Source organism: Agelaius phoeniceus, chromosome 26, assembly GCF_051311805.1.
Source record: "Agelaius phoeniceus isolate bAgePho1 chromosome 26, bAgePho1.hap1, whole genome shotgun sequence".
Lineage (NCBI taxonomy): Eukaryota > Metazoa > Chordata > Aves > Passeriformes > Icteridae > Agelaius > Agelaius phoeniceus.
Genome location: NC_135290.1, coordinates 6,344,712 through 6,361,942, shown reverse-complemented (window position 1 = coordinate 6,361,942; position 17,231 = coordinate 6,344,712). Strand labels below are relative to the sequence as shown.

Here is a 17,231-nt window from a genome sequence, read left to right as displayed (position 1 = left end):
AGGGGCAACAGAATGTCAAGGTGGACTATGGGGTTATGGAGGGATGAGGGGGCAGGCACAACGCAGGGGTTGGATCCAGCCTTGGGGTGAGGTCAGGGCTGAGGGTCAGCAAGGTGGGGCAGGGGGTGATCACAGATGGAGGGGCAGCAAGGGTCAGGGGGCAGAGGGTGCTGGAGCATGACAGGCACAAGGAGGGGGTCAGATCCAGCCAGGGCCTGGGGGTGGGGCAGGGCAGGCCTAGGGACATGCCACCACCAGGGTAGCAAAGGTTGACCTACCCCCTGTCTCAGGATGCCCCAGAGAGGGGGTGCAGGTATGACATCCCACCCCCCATTTCTTCACCTCCTCTCCAGTCTCCATCTTACACACCCACGAGCAATCTCACTCCCCAAACCACCCTCATCCCCTGGAGTAAAGGGTGCAAAGGCACCTCAGCACCCCCAGCTGATCCCCACTCCATCCTTGCCCCCTGGGACCACCACATGGAATGGGCCGGGCCCCTGGTTCGTGGCTGATCCAACAGGTATATCATCTGTGAGACACAACTCGGGTGCCTCAGCAGCCCCCAAGACACACTCTCGCCTTTCCAAGGCCAAACTGTCACCGCAGCCGGGAAAAGAGGCCCCAAAATTAATAAAGATAGGTCTTGTTCCAGCTGGAATGAAGCAATTCCACTGCAGTTCATTCGGCAGGCAGCAGGGGCAGGACCCAAAGCGCCGCGGGTGTTGCACCCGCTCGCTCCAAGGCTGAATCAGCTTTCCTAAAAGCAAACAAGCAGGACAGGATTGTTGGGAAAGGAAGTGGCCAGGCCTGTCCAAGGGGAGGCAGGCGCGGATTAGCAATGGGAACGGAGGTTCCTGGAGCTCGATAAAGGATTTGCCAAAGCTGGGAACACAGAGGGAGCTCCATCCCCTCCCCTTCACTACGTGACATCGAGCGATTTATGACCGATCTGGAGCCGACTAGTTTGGCAAAAGAGATGTGGAGAGGAAAAACTGCTCCTGCAAGGCGATGGGGGAAACTGTTATTTTAAAATTGCTGATTTATTGTACTTTGTTACGTTGGTGCAGCAAATGGCTCTGGGAGTGCTGCCTGCTTGTGCAAGCTGCTTTTCCTGTGCTTTAATCTGATTTTTTTTTCAGTACAAGAGCCACTCCAGTTTCAGCTCCTGCTCTGTAAGTCACATTTTCAGCATGATCAGTGGTAGGAATTTGTAAAATAAATAATTAAATAAATAGTTGTTTGTGTCTGTGTTGGGTTGTGTTTTTAAAGAAAAAATCCTGGAGTAAATATTCCATCAGCTGGTAGCTAATTACAGCCATTTAGGCAACATTAATTAGGACCACTTGCAGTGAACATTGTTCAAGGAGGTTTAAATTTCATTAGTGCATTTCAGTTTGATTTTGGGTGGAGAGAGGAGGAGTTGTGGAAGCTGTTACACCTAATAAAGGGGCTGACTTACTGAACCCTCTAGCTCTTCTGGACTTCACTGCCCTAAGAAACACCTCCAACTCCAAATGGAGCAGTTCATCCCCTCAGAGTGCCAGAATTGGACACCAGTAGCAACCAATCCATGGTACTGTCCCCCACCTTTGTGTTTTAGGGGTTATAGGGGATCATTTTGGTCTAATTTTTCTCCTGTGCTTTTTTGACAGCGCTTGATGGGGCACTTCCTCCTCCTTCTCCATACATTGCTAGGGACTGCAATGCCATCAGTATTTCCATGTAGGCCACCAGAAGAAACTTTTGCTGTCACAGAATCACAGAATGGTTTATGTTGGAAAGGTCCCCAAAGGTCCTGTCCCATCTTCTACCACGGACAGGGACATCTTCCACCAGACCGGGTTGCTCTGAGCCCCATCCAACCTGTTCTTTTACACTTTCAGGGATGGAGCAGCCATAACCTCTGTCATTTCCTGATGGTTGTTTGCTCACTGTCATTTTCACTGAAATCACAGAGCAATTCCCCTCTTCTCCTTCCCTCCAGCAGGACCAAATTCCCAGGGAGAGCCTCCTGGAGAATCCACTGCAGCCAGGATGCTTTCCTAGACATCCCTTGATGCACCACTGAGTTCCAGGCCTGTCAGAGGACCCATGGCAACAGCCCTGGGCTCTGCCGGGTCAGGCTAGAACAGAAGGTGGTGACATCTGATAAGGAACAGATAAACTCAGGTTGCACTGTCCTCCTCCTGTGACTCCCCCTCTCCTGCCCTGCATTCCTCTGAAATAATTGAGGTTTCTCTTCTCACTCCCAAATTCAGGACTGGGGCACATTCCCTTCAGCACATTCTGTAAAGGCAGCCCTTGTGTTTTGCAGTCCAAGTGCTCTGCTACCTCAGCTCTGCTCCTGCGTGTCCAGAAGCTCATCCTCGCTGTAGTCATATCCTTCCTGACACTCCTCTGCTGCACACTGAACGATGGTCTTCTCCACCTTCATCCTCTGAAGAGCTGCTCAGAGCAATACTTCCAGCTTCAATTTCCTTTCCAAGATGCCAAAATTGCACCTCACACCAGACATGGCAGCTGGTCCCTTCGTGGCACAGAGAGGGAAGGAATCAACAAGTTGTAACTGTATTTCTGGCTGTAAGCAGGAATTTCAGAGCAGCCTTTAAGGATCCCGCTTGCTGTCAGCAGAGTACAGGTAGGTACAAGGGATTTTTAGAAAAGTTTGTCAGATAACAGTAGGAAGGAAGTTACTGGATAAATTTCCCAGTGATCTCAGAACTTTTTCCTCCTACACTTCATCAGGACACAGCTCTGAACAGAGATGCACTGCACAGCCCAGCCTGGTACAACACTTCCAACTGTGCTGTGCCAGCACATGTGAGATTGGGCTCCCTGGAACAGCAAAGGTCTCTCAGGTAAAAATATAATTATCAGTGTTGACACATCACAATTGGACTACTTTTTATGACATATTCTCTCCTGGGAGCTGATCCCCCAGGTTTGGACTCAGCAGAGAATTGGTAGAGTGTTTTTGTTTGTTTTATGTTGGTGGATTTTTTGTTTTGTGCGGGGTGGTTTTGTTTGTTTGTTTGGCTTTTTGGGTGTTTTTTTTGTTCTTGTTGTTTTTTTCAATAAGGAAAGCCAACTTATCAGAAGGTGCTTCTGGTCAGAAAAGGTCAGCTATTTCTGTTCTTACAGGGAAAGGTTTGCTCTTCAAAGTGGCTGTAATATGTAAATAGTTCATCATTTTGTACAGGAAATTTTCTGATTCAATTAAAAATTCTAATGTCAACTTCTAAGATACTACTTCTAATAGCTTATAAAGCCTCAAAACTAAAACAATATAAGTTTAGAAATCAAGATTCTATTGACCTCAACTTGATTTTTCCCATCATATTACAGTTAGGGAGCAATTTCTGAGTGTTTCACATTCTGGCCTAGCAAGAGAAGAAACTATTTGGACCTCCAAGAATTCTCATGCAAAACTCCTCCTTCCAGCCCACACCTGAGTGATGTATGAAACTATTCTGTTTTCCCTTTTTCTCATTAACTTTTTATGAGCCCCTAAGCTTTGGTCCTTTCAGAGGAGCTTGTTATGAGCAACAGAGTATGCACATGACTGACCAAATATTATCTCATCCATGGGGACAAGCCAGCTCTCTGCCAGCATCAGCTCTACCAGATCTCTCCTGTCCACATCCTTCTCTCCAGGTCTGCCACCAACCAGTGTTAATGCCTCTGATTACATTACTGTGGTAGCTCTCCTCTTCTTGTCTCAGCCTCCCTGGATGTCAGTAATATGCTTAGTACACAGCACTTGTATCATGTTTTGAAAAACCACTCAGCTGCCACAGCCATCTTCTTTGTCACTGGAGCTTGGAGCTCCCCTCCACAAGCACACTCAGCAAAACAGCAGCAAGCCCTGCCTTCCCCACCACAGCTTCTCTGCTAACCCACAGGACAGATTAGACCAAAGTTGGGTAAGATTTCATAGAGATTTTAACAGAGCATATAACAAGTTCCTTCTGCCTTCAATTTTGGAAAAATAAAATGGAAGTAATCAGAAGTAAAGATTCTGATATTTTTAATGTGTTTGGTGACTTTTCTTTGTCTCTGCTTTCCAGGCTTGTGGAATACGCTAACTGCATTTTCCCAAGCATTTCTGTACTGCCATAAGGTCTGGAAATCTACTGATACAAGGTACACAACAGAAGAGCTGAGAGTCCTCAGTGATACTAGGACACAGGCAGCTGGGGACTGGAGAAAAACAACAAATAGCCTGAATCTTTAAAACATAAAAGCGGGCATATGTAATCTCAAATCCAAACATTTTATAGCACTGGGGAAAAAAAAAAAACCCAACCAAAACTCACAAGAGTACAACACTCAACAGGGTTTTGAAGATTTTAGCACCATGGATGATGTCACCTCCAGGCATCACATCCTGAAGAGACCTACCCTTGTCTGCACAGCAGATATTGTTAGACCTAATGAGGCATGAGCTGCCAGTGAAGATTTTTCTAGGCTTGTGGCATTCAAAACATGTCCATTCAAAACATGTTGCCCTTGTGTGGATTCTTGTCTACTAAGGGTAGGGCTTTGCCACACTAGGAACATTAAAAGTGTCCTTCCTCATTTTCCTTAGGGAGACAACTGATATTTGAGATTTGAGCGCCTCCAAGATAACACGTCATTGCCTGACTCCTTCCTGAGGCCATTCCAGACTCTCCACCCTCCTACACAATGGAGTTTATCTCTGAGGTTGTTCCTGCCCCTCCCTCTCTCTATACCTTCAGGTATCCCATTAGGGAGGCTTTGATACCCAAACCCAGTAGGAAAGCATCCAGGTCACTCAGCCTTCACAGAAGCAGCAAGCCATGTGCAGCCCCAGAGCCCTGATCCAAGGCAATGTGCGTCCTGCTGCTGGAGGAGGAAGGTGGCTGTGTGCAGGCACCTGGAGTTGTGCAGCCACCTGGAACCGCACAGCTGCCATGGCCCAGCTGAGGGGAAACAAGCATTGCAGGTAGGAAAGGAAGATCTCTGTGACCCCAAAGCACACAGTACTGGAAACATTCACTGGTTCTGCAAGCATTTGGAACAAAGTGATCCTCCTGAACGTGCCAGCAAGTCCTTCCCTGTCCTTGCTCACTCTTGGATTCCCAGAATACAAGAGGACTTTATTCTCAACAGGGATTGCCCCCTGCTTTTCTTTCTCCTGCATAAAATGGGCAAAACTGTGGTCAGAGACAGGATGGAGTTGAGCTGCAGGCCGTGGCACGCACCTGCAGGAGCACATCGGAGCACAAAGAAGCACATGGCAGCACAGAGAGGCTTGTCTCTGCCTGACCCTGGGGAGAGGAGGTGCCACGTGGCAGAGCCCTGCAGAGAGGAGCCTGCCAGAAGCTGACAGACGGGTGAACAGCCGTGACCACCCCACAGAAGGATTTTAAGAAAGCGTGCTGCTGACGTGGCGATGGGTGATAGGTTGCTTAGTGAGAACTATTGTATAAGGAAATACTGTGTCTTGAAGAAGTGTATAAAACCAGCTTGTTTCTTTGAATAAATGATTCTGATTCCTTGCTGGTCTGAGTCCGTGCCTCAGTTGTTAAAAATGGCATCCCAAATTGGGACTTGATAGGCAACTAGTGGTTGCACCAGTAGCAACGCTCGGCTGAACTTTACAGGTGGCTGAAATGAAGCCTGGGAGCTGAAATGAAGCCTGGGAGCTGAAATGAAGCTTGGGAGCTGAAATGAAGCTCGTGGTGCCAATCAACTTTTCTGCAAGACTGAAGGTAGCAGCTGAGAACAATGGGCGATGAACAGAGCATTGCAGAGACATTAGAAGAGATTTTAAGAAAGCATGTCAGGAAAGTTGAATCTACAGATTTGGACAGATTCTTCTTCTGGGCAAAAGACTATGATTCAACTTTAGATGACACCAATATTTTTGACCCTCAGACATGGGACACTTTTGGGCATGCATTGTGGGACAGAGTTATGCAAGTCAATGCAGCACTGACAAAGCTTTTGCGTCCGTGGTGGACAGTGTGCAAGGCACTCACGGTGCATGCGGCACCCGCAGACTGGACAATGAAGGGCGCTTGTGCCACTGTAGGAGCCGTGCTGACCCCTTCTGCACTGCCAGCAAATGACCGTAAGTCTATTGGGGCTGATGGAGGAGAACCAGAAGATGGCTTCTGGTTCCCCAACCCATTTGATCCTGGAGGGAACCCTGATGGTATCCTAGAAGTGCTTGTTCTGCCCTGTGCCATCAGGTGGAGCCACGTTGCATTGAGCAGCTGGAGCCAGGTGGGCCGTTCACGGTACTGTGTTCCCTCTCTGTGTGCCCTCTGCAAGAGTGTGGCTTCAGCAGCAGCGGGAGGGCGTGGGGAGCCGCAGGGGTGCAGTGCTGTAGCGGTGGTGGTGAGTGCAAGGCACCAAACACATGGTGGCGGGCACATGGCAGGGCTGTGCCACGCTGGCAAGCACATGGCACAGCCAGGGGACGGCGGCAAATGCTGCGCTGTTGACAGAGCAGGGCCGGTGGGACGTGAGCAGCTCTCTGCAAGTGGGCAGTAAGAAGGAGACCCAAGGAGCTGGTGGCACTGGCAGGTGCAGTGCCAGGTCCCTGCTCCCTGCAGAAGGCAGGGGTTGCCCAGGCAGACTGGGCCACCACCTTCTGCAGGCGTGGCTGCAAGCTTGGCATAAAGTTCCTGCTGCTGGTCTATGAAACTGTCCTGGTTTTGTTACTCAGAATGTTGCCACAATCCTGGAGCCTATCTCAAAGACTGCTTTTTTACCACACCACCTTGTGACCCCCTGGATTGTTCTAATTGCTTTTTGTTATGGATGCTCCTGTATTTTTAAGTATTTTTTTGCTCTTGCTAAAAACTAACTTTATATTTTCGCTAAACTGTAGGTTTTAACATGACTGTTAATTAGATTAAAGGTTAACTGGGTGATGGTAGTATATTTCTGGATCCAGGTAGCATTAATACATAGAGTTTTTATGAAGGCATTTAGTTGTGAGAGAATTATTTAATGTTACTTATATGCATTGTTTTGGTTACATTAATAAAGTTTTGCTTGTACATATTTTGGGGAAACCCTCCCAGTCAAGGCTTGGGCCCTGGCCTAGCCCTGGCCCTGGCTGCTTAGGGAAATATACCATCAGATCAAAGTGTTTCTGCACTAGAAGTGTAATCAATTCATTTTGACTTGCTGATTTGGTCTTAAAAAAGCTGGACCCCCTTTTGAGGCAAACTTAGAAACCTTGTCCAGGAAAAGTTTTCCAGGTCCTCACTGTAAAATGGGTCTCTGTGGTGGCAAACAGCAGGCCTGTATAAGGTCTTGCAGACTGAATCCTAACTTGGTCTGACATAGCTGTGAGAAAGCTAACAGCTCTTCATGAAAACAGAAACCTGTAACAGCAAAAACCAACTTGTTTCCCTGCAAAAGAATTCTACAGATTAGGACTGTTTTCTTGCACCTGTTTCAACAATCCCAACCGTCTCAGCAAAAGAATGAAAACAATATCTCACAAACAACCCTTTCTTGCACGTAGACACCTTGTTCAAGACTGACTAATTACTATGGAGTAACAGCTTATTACTGACCAATAGGGGAGAGACATGGGAGGGTTTATAAAACTATATAAAGGGATATATAAAATAAAGTGGTAGATTTTTTCAAATCTTGAAAGAGTGTGTCTTGTCTCTCTGAAATGAGGTCAACAGCAACAGGGCTCTCCAGTGGTGGCAGACTGTGGGTGATGGTAAAGTATTTAGGCAGTTAAAGGTATTATCTGGCTTATTTTTGCTCAGTAGTGCTTGTTGTTTTTTAGATGCATTGTTTTACTGGGTTGAAATATGTTCATATTATAGTTGTTAAAACAAAAAAGAGGGAGTGTGGGGATGGGCTATATTCCCCACAAAGGCCTTACATGTTCTTAATTTTTACAATCACATTCAGAATGACCTAACTGCAGTCTAACAACATTTTTGTAAATCACAAGCTCACTCAGACCTATTAAGAATCTTGAAAGTAGAAAATGGGAAGGACTCTTTCCATTGATAACCTGGGGACAAAGTTATGCTTGTGTTTTCACAGATTCCAGTCCACAATGGGTACCTGCAAGAGTGATTCAACCAGCCTTGGTTGTTCTGGCTTTATCATCAGCTTGTGGGGAAGCTGAGAGAACAAGAGGAATGGAGCTTGTTTGGTTTGGGTTGTGGGCCAGTGTTGGAATGTTCTAATGTTGGGAGTGTTTTGCTTAGTGATTCTTGTTTGTATAAAACAAAAAAGAGGGAATTGTGGTCAGAGACTGGATGGAGTTGAGCTGCAGGCCGTGGCACGCACCTGCAGGAGCACATCGGAGCACAAAGAAGCACATGGCAGCACAGAGAGGCTTGTCTCTGCCTGACCCTGGGGAGAGGAGGTGCCACGTGGCAGAGCCCTGCAGAGAGGAGCCTGCCAGAAGCTGACAGACGGGTGAACAGCCGTGACCACCCCACAGAAGGATTTTAAGAAAGCGTGCTGCTGACGTGGCGATGGGTGATAGGTTGCTTAGTGAGAACTATTGTATAAGGAAATACTGTGTCTTGAAGAAGTGTATAAAACCAGCTTGTTTCTTTGAATAAATGATTCTGATTCCTTGCCGGTGTGAATCCATGCCTCAGTTGTTACACATAATAACATTCTACCTTACAGGGCTTTGGAAAGCCTTATTTAGACAAACTGCTCTAAGATTAGTGTAAGAGGAAAATTAAATCAACATCCTATTGTAAAGCCGGAGTTACTGCACACACTTTTTTCTAAGTATATTCAGCCTCTTTGTGAATGTCTGCAAATACATTCCAACCTTCCTAATGAGGCTCATCTCAGTAGGGAAGAAGTCACTTGCAGTTGTGGAAAAGTCAAGATTTAATTTTCTGTGTAACCTCCATTGACCTCTTCAATCCACTATTGGCACTGAATGTGGAAAAAGCTATGTGGCTGTGTAATTACAGAGTGCAGTGAGGTGGCCCTGCCCAGGTACTGCTCCCCAGGTGAGGGGCATATGCAGCATGCCTTGAGCTTGGTCCCAGGAATGAGGAAGGAGTCCGAGGGGAGATCAGGCAATTTAATCTCCAAATGAGGAAAGCCACATCCAGTGACCCCAGGGAAAGGTGGTACCTCTCTGGTTACACCTGAGCAGATCCCCTCGTGTTCCACACACAGCACAGAGGTGTGTGCCTGGCCCATGCAACCACGGACTATCAACAGCAGCTTCCCACTTCCCAGGAACTGAAAGTAAGTTTCACATTCCAAAGATTTGGCAATCCCCCAGAACTCCCTAACTTCCACATAACATGAAATTACAAGAGCTACGAGTGTCCTTATCCAAAGATAACCTGAATACAGCAGTCACGCTCCACCCCAAAATCAAGATGCTGATCCCATGCTATGTTTGTACTTGCAGTGAAGGCTTTTTAGGGTTAACACAGTTTAGAACAGCAGGGTCCAAACCTCACCAGGATTTTCTTCTTTCCTGGAAACTGCCAACAGGCTGGGAGCTGCTGGCAGGTGCTGACATGTAAGACTTGCCAGTGAGCTTTGCCATCACTGCTTTCCAACTGCTGCCATTTCCTGCTCATCCCACTGTGGGTCAAAGACCAAGAATAAAAGCCTTCACTGGCATGAAAACTGCCATGCCATACAATCCCTGGGCAGGAGGGAAAAGCAGAGGCAAACATGGCTCAGATTCCCTTGCCTTTCCCTGCCTGTGTTCCAGCCAAGTGTCCAGGCCTGGCTCATGCTCTTCTGACTCATGCTGTATCCTATTTAGTTCAGATTAGCATTCAGGGCTGCCTACAAAGGTAATTTCCTGCAATGTGTCCCACCTTTTAAGCAACACAAGCTCCCATTCAGCCAGGCAGTCACACACAGGAACTTACTGCCCTCAGCAAGAGCTAAAAGCACGAACTCCAGTGCTCTGCTGGTTAAGCACAGTGCTGACAACTCCCTTCCTCCAGAGCACCTCACTTTGCAGGAGGGTCCTCAAAACAATTCCTCCTAATCGTCATTTTCCTGGTAATTTCTATCTTGCCTTGAAACACAGTTAAAATCAGAACTTCTGTTGAAGTCAGTGTCTAGGGACACTACACACAAGAATGTGTGCCAGGCACCCCCGTCAAGGAAGAGAAATAGTAACAATAGCAAAAATGGTCCTGATTGTGGCATCCTCTCTCATGGATTTATTTTCCCCAATATGGGAATAAACCAAAAATGGTGGCACTTCTCTGACTGACATCAGATCCTGCTGACTGATCAGAACAAAGACTGCATGACTCAGTTTCCCTTCATCTGTGTTTACAGAGATGGAAGGATGGTCCCCAAATCCTGTAATAACTTGATCCCTGCAGCCCCATCCTCACTTCTAGGCAGTAAAACCTGTGCATCTTTCAGCAGTGCTCAGGAAAAACAGTTAAGTTCAGTGTGGGGCTGCAATTCCTGTGGGGAATCCAGTAGGGACAAGCCAGAGTTCATCCCAATGCCAATGACAGCAAGAAGCTCTTCCAGCTTTTTTTATGATGCAGTGCCAAAAGCTGCTGGTGTGTGCTCAAGGAGGTTCCCTCTGCTCACACTTCTATTGAAAATAATCAGGTTTTATCCCAGAGCTCTAGAACTCACTGCAGATTAGAAATGGTGGTGGCATACTCAAAGAAGGTAGAGCAGAATTATTTGGGAGAGAAGATAATTGTGTCTGATCTCACCCCTGGTCAAAAGAATTTTTTTATGACCATTGTTATAACAATCCAAATCACTATGGATGACTGCTGTTGTCATTTTGCTGTGCTGTCAGGAAGATAAGGTGAAAGCTCTGATTTGCAGGGGAATTTACAATTTACTCCATTTTGAAGTGATAGCATCAGAAATACTCCACAGCCCCTTGTTCACATCACCTCCCCTGTTCCATCCTGCCTCCCAGTTCATAGCCTGTCTGTGAAACCACAATGCTCTGAGAATGATGTACCTGGGGAGGCAAAAGCTTCTTTGCCCTTCACTGGAGCCAGTGAAGGGAGCCCTTAGCACCACAGCTGGATCAAAGTCCTTTCTGAAGGACTAACTCCAAGTCCAAATCAAAGTCACAGGCTTGACAGCATTATCCCTACATGAAAGGATTATGTGAGGGGTCACAACAGGTGATGACAAAGTTCCCTTCCAGTCAAAACATTCTATGAATCTCCAAGGAAATTCACCATCTTCTGGCAAGACTGAGGACCAGATTTTCCGAAGTGTAACAATGCTTGGCTCCAAGATCACTGGGGCAGCGCATGTGAAAAACTGTGAAATCATCTCTTCTGCTTGGGAGGTTCATCAGGCCACACTGGCATTGCCTGTAAGCCACAGACCACAAGACTTGGAATGCTGGGAACAAAATCAGAGCAGAAATGCTTAGAAAGGCTTTAGAGTTAACGTTACTCTGCTAAGAAGGAAGAGGGGAAAAAAACTCCCAAAACACTAATGGCACTTAACCTGTCTTTTCAGCATGGTAAAAGTCAATGTGGAAATTTCCTTTGAACATGCTGGAAAGCTTGAGCAACCCAGACTGCTCAGCAGGCCCAAAGCAGGAATGGCAGAAGCTGCTGCAAGTCAGAACCAAGGTACTTGAGCAGAGCTGTGTGGGAGGCAAGGCCTGGAGTGGCAGGAGAACAGCAGCTTCTGAGAGAGAGGAGCTGGCAGGGATTAGTTAAAGAAGCTCAAACAGTATCTGTCTGTAGGAGGCCTGGCTCAATTCAAGGGCATTAACTTGTTGCTTTCTGAACACCACCGAGAGGACAGGAAACAAAAGCACGTCTGCCCAGCATGGGCCCTGCTGAGTGACTGCTTAAATACTCCAGCAGAACTAAGAGCATTAAGAAAGGCAAAGAGCAACTTCAATGGCTCCAGGCTCACAGGGGCTGCAAGTTTTTGCTTGAAGTCTAAGTTAAAACCAGGCAACTGGGATACAGGCTTGAAAGCACAAACAAATAAGCCTTCATTTTCTCTCATTCAGGAGTTTGAATTTAAAGGGGAGTCCATCAACTTACATAAATTATGTTTATAATTAAAAACATATTTTCCTGCACTGCTTACAAGCCTTTGGATGATTAATTAATAAGGCATTTTTCAAATTACTTTAATTCACACTAATTATGCTGATTGTGTACCCCAATAATTTTTTCTTGCAGGGAGATAAAGCTACCCCAGGAGGAGGTCTCCCTTCAAGGACCAAGAGGGAAAGGACCCCAGGGAACTGCCTGAGGATCCAGTAACACAGAGGAGGTCTGTCACTGAGGTAGTTACATGAGTCAGGTCAGGTCTAATGCTCACAGGGCTCTTGCTAAGCCTGACTCTGCACCTCGATAAGCTGAGGAGACTTCAGCTTGCTCACCTGCTGCCAGAGGATTTGAGCTGTGTTTTGCCTAGACCTTGGCTGAGGCCTCAGCCTTGCCAGGGAACCAGACTTTTTAAGTTTAGCATGAAAACACAGCAGTGACTGCAGAGCTTCTGGGGTGGGTCAGGCTTGTCCTCGGCAGAAGCCAAACAGGAATCTTTACCTACTGGATTCCCAGAGGACAAGAGCTACATAACCACCACTGGACCTTCAGAGGAAGACCAGACCCTTCTACAGGATCACTGCTTCAACAGAACAACATCTATCACTTCAAGAGGACTGCAGTCGCCATTTAACGGGACTATCACCACCATGACCAACAGGGTGTCAGGTTGTATCCTGACTCTGTCAGGTTAAGCCTGTGTTTCTTGCCTTTATTTAGCTTCCCTATTAAATTGTAGCTCTGACCTGGGATCTCCCATTGGTTTGTTTTCAAACTAGCACAGCCTCTCTCCTCTGGTTCAAGACAGCAGTTACTTCATAATCTATGTGGCTCTAGAGGTGACAATGTCAAGCTCCAAATACGAGTGTCTGGCAAACAAAATACAGGGGAACTGTGCTTCAGCCAGCAGGACACACACAACACATCTTGATGCTTCAGGTACTAAAATAAGGCAAGAGATACCAGACAAGTTCAACTAAAGGGCAGGCACTAGTGAGACTTGTAACAGGAGAAAACTGTAGTTCCCTAAGGGTGGCCCAGGCTCACACAAGCACATGAGGTTTTTTGTGGGATATGAGGTTGTAACTGGTAAACTGTTGAAGTTGCTATGGCTTATGCTCACCGGAAGGCCCTGTGGGAAAGGCACAGCTGCAGGCCGGACGGTTGGAAGTCGGTTGAGAGCTGAGAGACAGTTACGAGTGAGGAGAGAGTCAGCTGAGTGACAGCTCAGAGTGAGGTTGTGATTGGCTGGAGGAACGCAGGGGCAGTGTATGAGCAGGAAGCTGATTGGGTGATAGGATGTGTGGACAGCAGCGCTGCAGCTGAGCCAGCCAATGGGTGCCCTCTTTCTGTTAAGTTCTGTTAGGCCTCGCTTTGGTTTCAGTTATGTCAGATGGAGATTAAAGGTATAAAAAAGGGCGATTTCTACCATAAAGCAATCTCGTTTGGATGCATAAGGGGGTCCATGTCACTTTGTTCCCCATTGCTACAGAATGGCTGGCCTGAATCGGCACCTTTAAAGTGGTGCAGGGTGTGTGTTATTGCTCTGGTAGCAACTCCCACTGGGTCAAGGGATGGGCCGGCTGGGAAGAGTCTGGGAGGGATCCAGCGAAAAGGATCCAGGAAAGTTGGGGAAAGAACTCAAGAATCAAAAGTGCATGCACCTCACCTAGCATAGGTGAGTATACCCATGTGGCAGTGGGGGTTTGAAGATATTTGGTCTCTCCCTGCCTATAGCAGTGGGGGTTTCAGGAGTATGTCTCATCTGTTTGGGGTTGTTTGCCCCCTGTCTTGCTGTGGCAGTTATAATAATTCCAGATTTTTCTCTGTTTATCCTCAAAAATCCTGCCCCTGTAGATTGTCTGTCATGACTTGTTACAGCTCTTTATCTAGAGAATTCGCTATCAGTTACAAGTTTCCTTTCTGCCATTGGTCTGTGACTTTCCCGCTCTAGGCTATGTTTACATTTGTTCCCTCAGACCCCTCCTAGCTAGGCAGACAGTCCCCTCCCAGGATTCCACGCCCCCCTCTATAAAAGACATTGTTTGTCTCTGTTTCCCCACTCTTTGCCACTGCCCCCTCTTTGAGCCACGTGGCTTCCGCGCTCCACCTGCGCTCCGCCGGCACCCGCGTGGGGCAGCTCTTTGCAGCCAGCACTGCTCTCCGCCGCGAGAAAGAAGAACACCCGCGTGGCATCAGCTGCCCCGCTCCTGCCGTGGGAGAGGTCGCTGCCACCCGTGCAGCTGTGGCTCCTGCTGTGGGAGAGATCACTGCCGTGGCCGCTGCCACCCACCGCTGCCACTGCCCACGAGTGTTGCGTCACCTGCCACGCTTCGGCGCTGGTCCTGCCACGGGAAAGAACAACTCCTGTGCTGCGCTGCTGATTCCATGCGGCGCCACCCTGGCACCGCTTCTGCACGGGAAAGAAATAAAGCAGCTCGAAGAAGCAAGCAAAGAGTCCTTCCATTTTTTTCCTTTGCCCCGATCCTTTGGCGTTGGGTCCACATTTATCGGCTGCTTCTGGTGGTCTGGATCCCAGCCAGTGGGCGAACTGCGATCCTGCTTGCCAGCGGCAGAGGTAGGGCGTGGCCATTCTGGCACGCAAGCCGATCCACCCCCGTGATCGGGACGCAACGTCATACCCGTGGAAAGAATATGGGAGGTGGAATATCCCTGGAACAAAGCAGGAGCTTGGACCAGGTATGGCGGCTCCTACACCAGCGATCTATTAATATGGCTGATGCGAAACTGAGCACCCTGCTGGACTGGGTGTCTAGTCATGTTAAAGATTTTCCCTTTAACGGACCCCTTTCATCAGACTGGCAAGTGGTGGGGCAGAGACCTTTTGATACTACCAAAGACAGCTATGCTGAAACCTGTGAGCACCTGGCCACATGGGGTACAGTCATGGTGGCTATTAAAGTAAATTGTGTGAATGGCAGCCATTATGCAGCTTCAGAAATTAATTTCCCTGAACCCTCAGCGCCACCAGACCCCGTATACAACCCTGAGGTTAACCCATACTCTGCAGAATTGCCTTACCCCGAGATTAATCCAAGCCCCATGGAATTGCCTTACCCTGATGGAAATCCTTGTGTAGTTGATCCCCTCAGTGTGGAGTTCTGGTGCCACATGCGGGTGGCAGGCACTCTCCCTGCCCAAATTGGCGACGTAGTAGTCCAGCATTGGCAGAAATGCAGGGAAGCCGCCATGAAGGAGGGTGACTTGGCGGTTGTTATAGCCTGCCCAGTAATATATGTGTTGAAAGAACACCGGCGTACCAAGAGCTAGACTATAAAGTAATTAGAGAACTGAGGATGCTAGTAAAAGAAAGTGGCATATCTTCCCATCATGCCCTAAGCTACCTAGAGTCTACCAGGACTGTGTTTGTCCTCATACCTCATGACTAGAAAAGCATAATGAAAATGATTCTAACAGCGGCACAGTCTGCAGTCTGGCTAACCAATTACTGAGAGCTGTGAACAACCCAGGCAGAAGCGCTGTGAGACAGAAATCCACCAATTGTCATTGCAGCTGACCAGGGAGGGTGCTTTCACAGTCCCTACAGCACAGGCAGGCTACCCGTGTGATGTGTATGATATCATCACCCACCTAGCTTTGCAAGCACTGCGGTGACTCCCAGGAACAGGTATCAATTCCAACATGTCATTTGCTAAGATTTTACAGGGTCTGGAGGAGTTGTTTGTGTAGCTCCCGGACAGACTACAAGCCACGCTCTCCTGGCAAGTTGATAATAATGAAGCCAGAGTTATTCTGTCGCAGCAGCTTGCTTTCACAAATGTGAATGAAGATATTCTTCGTTCATGAAGATATGCCTAGAAAGGCATTGCTCGCTGTTCGCAACCCACATACTGGTGACAGAGCAGATATGGTTAGAACATGCCAAAATGTGGGAACTACTGCTTATAATACTAACTCTCAAGCAGCGGCTTTAGCCACACACTTCCAGGTTTTGGACACGTTGGTGGGGGGTTGTTTTAAATGCAGCTCAATGGGTCATTTTGAAAAGGACTGCCCTCAACAAAGGGATGGGATAAAAATACCACCTAGAGATTGTCCTCAGTGTGGAAGAGGGAAGCATTAGGCTGCTGAATGCCGCTCCCAGTACCCTGTAAAAGGGAAAGCTACACAGCCAGAAAGCTTCTGGCAGGGGGCGGGTCTGCACACCCCAGAAAATTAAAAAAATGCAAGGCAAAACATTTGACAAGCAAGCTCCTGCCTGCAACCACACGAAGTGTAGGGCTGGACCTTCCCTCAGAGAATTAGTAACTCTTAAGATATCTTCAGTGCACTATTAAATATTAAGCCCCGAATGTTTCGGGGGTGTGTCCTGCCTGGCTTCGTCTGGCTTCGCTGCTGGACCAAAGGCGGCAGCTGTGGCATTTTTCACCCCAGAGACACCTTTGGCCGGCTGGGTGCTGCAGCTGGGCGCTCAGAACAAGTCCAGGCAAAATAGGAACTCAGTTTACCTTTGGTGGAAAAGGTTCAGACGGTGAAGAGAAAAGGAGCGGGTTCTGCCGTGTAGCTTAGATCCAGAGTTTATTGTAGCATGGTAGACCTCTGAATGTGGTATCAGCTCCAGCCAGACAGGCAGAGACCGAACCACGGCAGAGACCACGGCAGAGACCCCGACCGCATGGTCTCGTGTCCTTTTAAAGCCCCGGGGACAGGGGGAGGGGACGGACAGGTGAGGGCCAACCAGGTGTGAGCAGGGGAAGGCTCAGGGGATGTGGACGCCAGGACAAACCAACGAGCCCAGACCTGGGGGCCATCTGCCAATCACTCGACACCTTGCTGGAAGGTGCCAGGCAGGAGGGCACAGGGGCAGGGGGAAAGGTTGGCGTACTTGAGGGGGATGGGATAGGTGAGACAGGAAATGGCGACACACTGCAACAGTGCACTTAGTTCCTACTGGAGTGTGGGGAGCCCTTGGTAATAACATCCATGCTTTGCTAATAGGGCATTCCTCTGCCACTAAATTGGGACTTTTTGTACTACCTGGAGTTATTGATTTGGATTATGAAGGAGAAATACAAATTATGCTATGGACTCCTGTGCCACCCTTCTTTATACCTGCAGGTCAATATATAGCACAACTTATTCCCTTTTCCAACAAAACCCCTAGTGGTAAGGGTAAACGTGGCACAAATAACTTTGGTAGCACAGGTCAGCCACAGGTTTTCT

General features: G+C 47.9%; 1 long non-coding RNA gene across 4 annotated transcripts; it reads left to right on the top strand.

Annotated features, from left to right (window-relative positions):
• The first annotated feature begins 161 nt into the window (after positions 1-161).
• On the top strand, positions 162-8,602 carry LOC143695774 (uncharacterized). 4 transcript variants are annotated; one of them, XR_013185310.1, is made up of 4 exons: positions 162-2,172; positions 2,262-2,641; positions 2,749-2,861; positions 4,071-8,602. It is a non-coding gene; the product is annotated as an uncharacterized LOC143695774 (long non-coding RNA). The 4 variants fall into 4 exon arrangements; XR_013185311.1 differs by having other exon boundaries at positions 162-2,641; positions 4,071-4,146; positions 4,592-8,602; XR_013185309.1 differs by having other exon boundaries at positions 163-2,641; positions 4,071-6,100; positions 8,056-8,602.
• The last annotated feature ends 8,629 nt before the right edge of the window (positions 8,603-17,231 follow it).